Source organism: Rhinolophus ferrumequinum, chromosome 10, assembly GCF_004115265.2.
Source record: "Rhinolophus ferrumequinum isolate MPI-CBG mRhiFer1 chromosome 10, mRhiFer1_v1.p, whole genome shotgun sequence".
Taxonomy (NCBI): Eukaryota; Metazoa; Chordata; class Mammalia; order Chiroptera; family Rhinolophidae; genus Rhinolophus; species Rhinolophus ferrumequinum.
The window spans coordinates 28,728,120-28,736,905 of NC_046293.1; the positions used below are offsets into that span (position 1 = coordinate 28,728,120).

The window sequence follows — 8,786 nt, forward strand, 5'->3', positions numbered from 1 at the left end:
AGTTAATGGGAGTTTGAGAAAAACATAGTCCCACTTACAGTAATATGCATCTAGTAAAGTTTTCCGTTCATCTGTCAATTGTTTTCACAAGATTGACAAAAAATAACACAACCAAATACTCATATGACCCTTAAATCCCAAACACACAAAAAATTGGTCTTTGTTCATTCTCAGATGACAGGATGTCCCAAGAGTGACAAGAGTAGGAGCCCTTTCTTCAACCATCCCATCAACCACTTTTCATTTCTTCAACTACCTTCCTTTTCCAAAAAGGTAATGCAAAAATCTGTCAGAATGGCTTTCTGAAAAGACTAGCTTGGGTTTCTTGGTCTGTTCCAGTTGATTCAAGATGAATTGGCTTGTATCAATGAAGCGCAGTTCACAAAACAGGCCTCAGGCCGACTGTCTAACTTTGGCCCAGGCTTGTCCACGCACTTTTTCCAACAAAGTTCCGTCATTGGATGGACCAGCTGCTGGAAGCGCTGCTTCTGAGTTTCCACCTCGATAGAATGCTGTAGCTGTGGGTCCACGGAGCCCAAACCTGCCATGGAGGAAGACAAAAAGGAATCCATCCCAGCGCGGCCACGTGTGCAGGACCAACACCGCACCAACCCACCTACCTTCACCAGTCTCCACCAAGGAACCAGATCCACAACCCGCTGCCCTGGGGACCACCTGGTAAGTGCACTGCGCCTGCACAAGCAGTGCTCGAAAGCCCCGCCTCCGCTTCCCCTCGCGCCCCACTCACTTTATTGTTTGTTTGTTTGCACAGACCCTGAGGAGAACTACACGATGAGCACTTAAAATAGAGAGTCTGGATGGAAACTCAGCTAAACAGAAGTACTTGTGAGGTATGGATATTTTGTGCTGTGCTCTTAACCAGTGGCTTGCTGCGGTCCACTAAGTTAGGTGCTCTGTGTATAGCTGTTGTTACCTGGTGATCCAAAATATGGGCTGGAGCAACCCTTACTCATGGAAATTGAGAGCCTACTTAGAGCAAATACCTCCCTCACCTCCATACACAAATACTAATTGAAGTGAAATATAACTAAGAAGTAATTTAAACAAAAAGTTTACCAACATTTACAGAGAAATAAATCACTTTTGAAACGACCCCTTGCATTAGCCCCACAGAACTGCATTTCAGTATCTTGAAACCTAACATTTTAACTCTAATTTCTCTTTTATAAACCTCTTTATATCTTTCTCCACCGTTTTGTTCTCAAGGCCGTTTTCCTTAAGTAATCTAGCACCTCATTTCCAAGTGTATCTAATGGTAGACTTACGCATCTTTTTACACACAGTGACATATATTTTACATAGACATAGTTTATTAAATAATATAAGTATCCACATATACACCATTTTTATATTTGATACAGGGAACTGTGATAAAATCTCTAAAGACTGTAGTGTTTTAGTATTAATGTTTTCCTGCCAGCTGGCAACTTTTCTTTATCTTATTTTACTTTACTTCTTCCTAGGTAACACATGTAAGGTACAGTGATTGAAGGGCTATTTTGCTAATACACCCATTCTTTAACTATCTGGTTAGGTACCAGGAATAAAACTGTAGTTAAATACACTTAAAAATATTTTTCTAATTAAAAAAAGCAAAAGATATATTCATTACATTGAAAAAAAAATGTTTACATTGTCTTTTTTCCCCTTCATACCAAGACACTTAAAAAAGCTTTATAGAAGTAAGCAAATATATACAGTTTTTCATTTACTAAAACAATAAGTGCTAACAATGTTAGTCAAGGCTCTAAAAAATTAGGCTGTAAGCATTGTCTATATTATTCCTAGTTTTTATTTCATTTAGCACACACACACAAATACACACATGCACAACCACACACATAATACTCATATGAAGCATATGAGTTTTGGAAAGTAAATTCAGATATACAGCAACTGTAAAGATGAATGCTTCTATCGAGCTCCTTTTAGTAGGAGAGCAAAAAATTTTATTGAAAAATCTCAAATTTTTTTCAAATCAATAGTTTCTATATATTTATAAGTGCTATTTTACTCATTGTATATATGTGTATATATATGTATATATGTACATATATATATCTGACAATTAAGTTTGCGAACTCATCCTAGAAAAAGTGCTACATACCTCATTGCTGAATGTCAATATGGTTGCCTTTGAAGTACTCCCCTCGGGAAGCTGTGCATCGAAACCAGTGCCTAGTCCATTCTTCAAAGCAATTTTGGAACTCTTTTTCTGGAATGGCCATCAGAGCTGTCGTCGTATTACCCTTGATGTCCTGAATATCATCAAAATGTTTTTCTTTCAATATTTCCTTTATTTTTGGGTAAAGAAAGAAGTCATTGGGGGCCAGATCAGGTGAGTAGGGAGGGTGTTCCAATACAGTTATTTGTTTACTGGCTAAAAACTTCCTCACAGTGTCGTGTGAGCTGGTGCATTGTCATGATGCAAGAGCCATGAATTCTGTGTCTCCCTGAAAATAAGACCTAGCCAGACAATCAGCTCTTTTGGAGCAAAAATTAATATAAGACCTGGTATTATATTATATTATATTATATTATATTATATTATATTATATTATATTATATTATATTATATATTATATTATATTATACCTGGTCTTATAGTATATTATATAAGGCCAGTCTTATAGTAAAATAAGACCGGGTCTTATAAGCAAAAGTTAATATACGACCTTGTCTTATACTAAAATAAGACCAAGTCTTATATTAATATTTGCTCCAAAAGATGCATTAGAGCTGATTGTCCAGCTAGGTCTTATTTTCAGGGAAACATGGTTGTTGTTCGATAATGAATCCTTCTCTTCACCATACTCCCATCTTTAAAAGCAAAAAAGCCTCTGTGACCACACCTACCTTCAGCTAATACTCTTAACATTTGCCTCCTTTTGCCCACTGTTTACAAGCATTGATAAGAAAAATCTCAGTTTTATATGCTTACTATGCATTTCTTAAGCATTTGATTTCTATCTACCCCTACTCCCAGCTTCCCACTAACACTGCTATTGCTTAGATCAGCAGTTCCCAAAGTGTGGTCTGGGGACCAGTGGACTTTCCTGAGACTCGTTCAGGGATTCCAAAACTAGTTTCCTAATAAAATTAAGATTCCATTTGCCTTTTTCACTCTCATTATCTCACAATGGACAAAATAATTCTCCAGAGACTACATGATGTGTTTTATTACAACAGACTGAATGTAGAAGCAGATATGAGAATCCAGCTCTTCTTTGTAAAGTCAGATAGTCAAAAGATTTGCAGAAAGGTAAAACATAAAACAATGTCTTTTGTCTCATTTATTTATTTTTCTCGAAAATATAGTTATCATACTTGGTCATAAGATATTATCAATTTTATGTATTGCTAGATTTGATTTGGTAATTTTTGTTAAGGAATTTTCCTTATTCTCTAATTTGTCTGTACTTTATTCTCATATCTTTAGCAGGTTTTGGTAGTAAGGTTATCCTGGCCTCATAAAATGAATTGGAAAGTGTTCCTTCCTCCTTTGTTTTATGAAAGGATTTGTGTAATATTGGTATTTTCTTCTTAATTGTGCCTTAGAATTCATCAGTGATACCATCTGAGTATGGAGGATTTTCTTTTTGTGTGCGTATGTGGTCTATTCAGATTTCCCATTTACATTTTTTTTATTTTTCTGATTATCGTTGTCAAGCATTTCTCCCCCTGTGTTCAGATCCTTTACCCATTTTGCCATTGGCGTTTCTGTCATTTTCAGCTGTTGTATAGGGACTGGCCCTACGGTGCAGGATTCTCTTTAGTGGGGCTCTGGTGCCTGCCCAGTCTGCCCTTTGTGTATGTCGTTTGTGGAGGTGGTTGCGTGCTCTGATGTAGTCTCTGGTGTGGTCTGAACCTGAACACTGGTTGTATTAGTTCTGGAGCCTCTTGGGAGGGTCTCTGGTGCAGGCCAAAATTAGCTGCTGACTGTGTCTTGTGTGGGGCCACTTGGTATGAATTACAAAGTCATCTGCAGACGGTTGCCACTTATGCTGGCTTTGGAGGTGCCTAGGAGAGGCTAAGCTGTGAACTGAGACCAGTTGTTAATAGTGTCAGGCTTAGGGCTGCTTAGCAAGAGGTATGGGGCACACCAAGTCTGGATGCTGCTTGTTTGGGGTTTGTGAAGCTTTGAGAGATTTAGGAAAGTCTGCATCATGAGCCAAGACAGGCTATTTGTATGGAAAAGCCACTGGAACTGGCTTCAGTGGGCCTGCAAGTTTGGTGGAGCGGGGTCTCAGGGAATCACTAGGGTGGGGTGAATGGGGGTGAATAGTGTTAGCTCGGTGGATGGAGACTCAGATATGGCACCCATCTGTTTGTGCAGGGTGGAGTGGGTGAGGTTTTAACAAAAGAACAATGGCTGGTGCCAGCACTGCTGTTTGGGAGAAAGCTGTCCCTTCAGCCTTCGCCCCACAGCCAGACAGTTTAGTTCTTCTCCATATGTCCCTGGCGCTTTTCAACCTACTGCCCCAGTACTGCAGCTCAGAGTAAGTCTGTCTGCAAATATGTCTGTGCATGAGCCATTTAAGAGGAATGCCTGGGACTCCAGCAGCCCTCTATCTCATTCAGCCATAATCTCCACTGGTATTCATGGCCAGAAGTTGTGGGGACTTCGCTCTCTGGCACTGGAACCCTGGCCTAGGGATCCTACTGTGGGGCTGGGACCCCCAGCTCCTCAGGGAGCACCTCTGCAGCCCAGGTATCCCTCCTGATTTTTAACTGCCACACGTGTATATGGCACCAGCCTGTTTTGTGTCTCTGCTCCTCTTAGTAGTCTTGATGTGGCTTCTTCTTTATATCCTTAGTTATAGGACTTCTGTTTAGCTAGCTTTCAGGTGATTCTCAATGATGGTTGTCCTGTAGTTTAGTTGTAATTTTGATGTGATTGTGGAAGGAGGTGAGCACAGTGTTTACATACTCAACCATCTTGACTGGAAACCCTGGAGGGCGATCTAGTATTTCTTAATATCTGGGAGGGCAGTCACCTTTCTTTGCTATTCTTTTTCAAACTTGACTTAGCTCTTTTCAGATAGTGTTTATTTCCCTATATTTATCTTGGAATTATTTTATCTACAATCTTTAAAAAATATGGATTGTTTTTACATTTCTTTTTTTTTTAAAGATTTTATTGGGGAAGGGGAACAGCACTTTATTGCGGAACAGTGTGTACTTCCAGGACTTTTTTTTCCAAGTCAAGTTGTTGTCCCTTCAGTCTTAGTTGTGGAGGGCGCAACTCAGCTCCCGGTCCAGTTGCCGGGGGCGCAGCCCACCATCCCTTGTGGGACTTGAGGAATCAAACTGGCAACCTTGTGGTTGAGACCTTGCGCTCCAACCAACTGAGCCATCTGGGAGCTCAGCGGCAGCTCAGCTCAAGGTGCCGTGTTCAATCTTAGTTGCAGGGGGCGGAGCCCACCATCCCTTGTGGGACTTCAGGAGTTGAACTGGCAACCTTGTGGTTGAGAGCCCACTGGCCCATGTGGGAATCGAACCAGCAGCCTTCGGAGTTAGGAGCACGGAGCTCTAACCGCCTGAGCCACGGGGCCTGCCCCTACATTTTTTAATGGAAATATTTAAACATATACCAAAGTAGGGAGAATGGTAACAACAGTCTAGTGAACTCCCATGAATTTGATCACCAAACTTTAAAAGTTGTCAACGCATGGCCATTCTTGTCTCATATATTGCTCCCTCCTTTTCTTTTCTTTACTTCACCAGATTATCTTAATTTAGATTACAGATATGATATCATATCTTTATATCAACAAATATTAAATCACTATTCAAAATTTCCTGTGTCACTTTTTTATTTTTAAATTTCTTATTGAGGTATAATTGACATATAACATTATATAAATTTTAGATGTACAACATAATAACTCGATATTTGTATATATCACAAAATGATCACTACAATAAGTCTAGTTAACATCCTTCATTATACATTTTTTTTCTTGTGATGAGAATTTTTAAGATCTACTGTCTTAGCAACTTTCAAATATGCTTTACAATAGTATTAACACATTGCATCCTTATGACTTACTTATTTTATAACTGACAGTTTGTATCTTTGACCCCTTCACCAATATGGCCCACCCCCCACCCCATACCTCTGACAACCACCTATTTGTTTTCTATACCTATTATTCAGTTTTTATTTTGTTGGGGTTTTTTGTTTTGTTTTTTCAGATTCCAAATATAAGTGAGATCATACTGTATTTGTCTTTCTCTTTCTGACTTATTTCACTTAGCATCTGCCCTTAAGGTCTAACCACGTTGTTGCAAATGGCAAGATTTCATTCTTTTTTATGGCAGAATAGCATTCCATTGTATATACACCAGTTTCATTATGCATTCATTCATCAGTGGACACTTAGATGTTTCCATGTCTTCGCTACTGTAAATAATACTGCAATGAACATAGGGGCATATATCTTTTCAAGTTAGTGTTTTTGTTTTCTTTAGATAAATACTCAGATGTGGAATTGCTGGATCATATGGTAGTTCTATTTTTAAGTTTTTGAGGGACTTACACATTGTTTTCCATAGGGGCTGCACACGTTAAAAAAATAATTTGTTTAAAATAGGATCCCAATAGGGTCCACACGTTTCTTTTGGTTTATATATTCATAATTTTTTAAAAATCTATAATCTCTGCCTCCCTTTTTATCCACTTGCCACTTATTTCTTTAAAAAGCTGTTTTTCCCCATGTAGAATTTTTCATATTATGGATTTTGCTGATTACAAACTTTTATTTTTACTCCTTGTATTTCCAATAAACTTGTTAAATCTAGAGGTCTGTTTAGATTGAGGTTCACTTTTCTTTGGTAAGACCGTTTTAGAAATGATGCTGTATACTTCATATAGTATTGTATCATGAATCAAATAATGTCTTTCTTTTTTTGTGAACAAGATTGTCTTTGAGTGCAGGTATTGAGTTACTGCAATACATTCATCATCAAGTTTCCCAACAGTTTTTCAGCTAATGCCACAGTTTTCAAACTTAGGGACTCCTGGGGTCATGGGACCCCAGGAAATGCAGTGTTGTGCAGAGGTTACAGGACATTCTTGTGTTTTAAATTCTTTTAGTTTTAATTTCTAGTGTGAGTAACATTGAGAGATATAACACCCATAAAGAAAACAACCTTGTGGTCCCTAATAATTTTTAAAAGTGTGAAGCATTTTTGAGAACAAAAAGTTGAACGGAGCTAATTGATTTAGCAGCTATTGATGATTATTCCCTGAATTTATTATTTCTTTAGTGTTTGTAAAATAGTAGCATTAATATTAAAATATAAACCTGATCGTTTCTTTCTTCTGCTTAAATTGTTTTTTTATTGTTCTTAGGTTAAAGTGCAACATCCAAGGGACATAGTAGAGTACAGGTAACCCCCGTAGAACACGGCATTTCCATAACAGTTCGAGAATTGGGGGAAACCCTCATACAACATGGCATCCTAGAACATGGTTTCACTGTAACACGGTTTGAGAATTAGAGAAATCCCTGAACAACACAGAGCGTAATAAGAGCTTTTAAGAGCAAAAAATATCTCATTCAAAATTAGGGAAATCCCAGAACAACGCGGAACATAATAGGAGCTTTTATGAGCAAAAGATATCTCATTTAAAATTTTTCATTCGAGTGTGGATGTTGTATCAGATTTGACTGCAGAATTTTAAAATTTATTAGAATTTTAAATCCATTTTGTTCGTGGAATATTAAGTACATACGTTTTAAAACTTTGTGTTTTTGTTTTTACTACCTTATACATACATTAAAAATTTTCAGATAAGTATTATTCAACCTTTTTTAAAGAAATGGTAATTATGTTTTTCATTTTTGTGAATTAATTTGTAGCCCTGAACTATGTCTGGTGGAAATAAAAAAAACTCTTCTTAAAAGACATTTCATCTTGCTAGAACAAAAATTACAGCTTTTGGATTGGCTCAAAAAGGGAGAAAAAGTATCATATGTCACAACAACCTTGGATTTAAATGAAGCAATAATCCAGACTATACAGAAAAGTAAACATAAAATTAGAGCTTCCATTGCTGCTGGTTGTTCTATCTCGAATCTATAGAAGTCATGGAGGCATGAAAACTTTTTACAATTTTGGACTGTATTAATCTCATAAATTTATCCATAAAAGAAATAAAACTTACAACATATGTGCTTGTTGGAAAACTATATGGCCAGAGTCAATTCAAAGTGAAAATCTAATCAAGCCAACAGAAAACACAATGGATGCAATAGTAGAACTTGCTAAGTCTCTTGGAGGGGAAAGTTTTGACAATATCACTGTCGAAGATATCCAAGAATTACTGGTGGAAGAAGAAATTAATGAAGCAAATTTGTGGAAATGACATCTAGAATATGCCAAGATAATTCAGGGAATGATAGCACAGGTGAAAACAAAGAAGTTAAACACTTTACTCTAAAAAGTATAAAGAAAGGCCTAGACTTAGCCGAACAGTTTGAGCTATATTTACTAAATGAAAATCCTTCACTGAAAGAAGCACAAAGTTTAAGAGGGAACTTTATAAGTGCTTTGCACCATATAATGACATTTATAAAGATCTCTCACCTAAAACCAAGCAGTCTAAAATAACAGATTTTTTTTTTTTTGCAAAAAGTACAGAATAGAAGTCAAGATAATGCTGAAGAAAGTTCAGAGGATGAAGATATCTTGTCGAAAAGAAAATGCCCTTGGTTAATGGTGCTTAGTAATGATGACAAAGAAAATGTTATTTAATA

At 37.2% G+C, this 8,786-nt stretch overlaps 1 pseudogene; it reads right to left on the bottom strand.

Annotated features, from left to right (window-relative positions):
• Positions 1 to 252: 252 nt before the first annotated feature.
• LOC117028768 (mitochondrial import inner membrane translocase subunit Tim8 A-like) lies at positions 253 to 572 on the bottom strand (annotated as a pseudogene).
• Between the last annotated feature and the right edge of the window lie 8,214 nt (positions 573 to 8,786).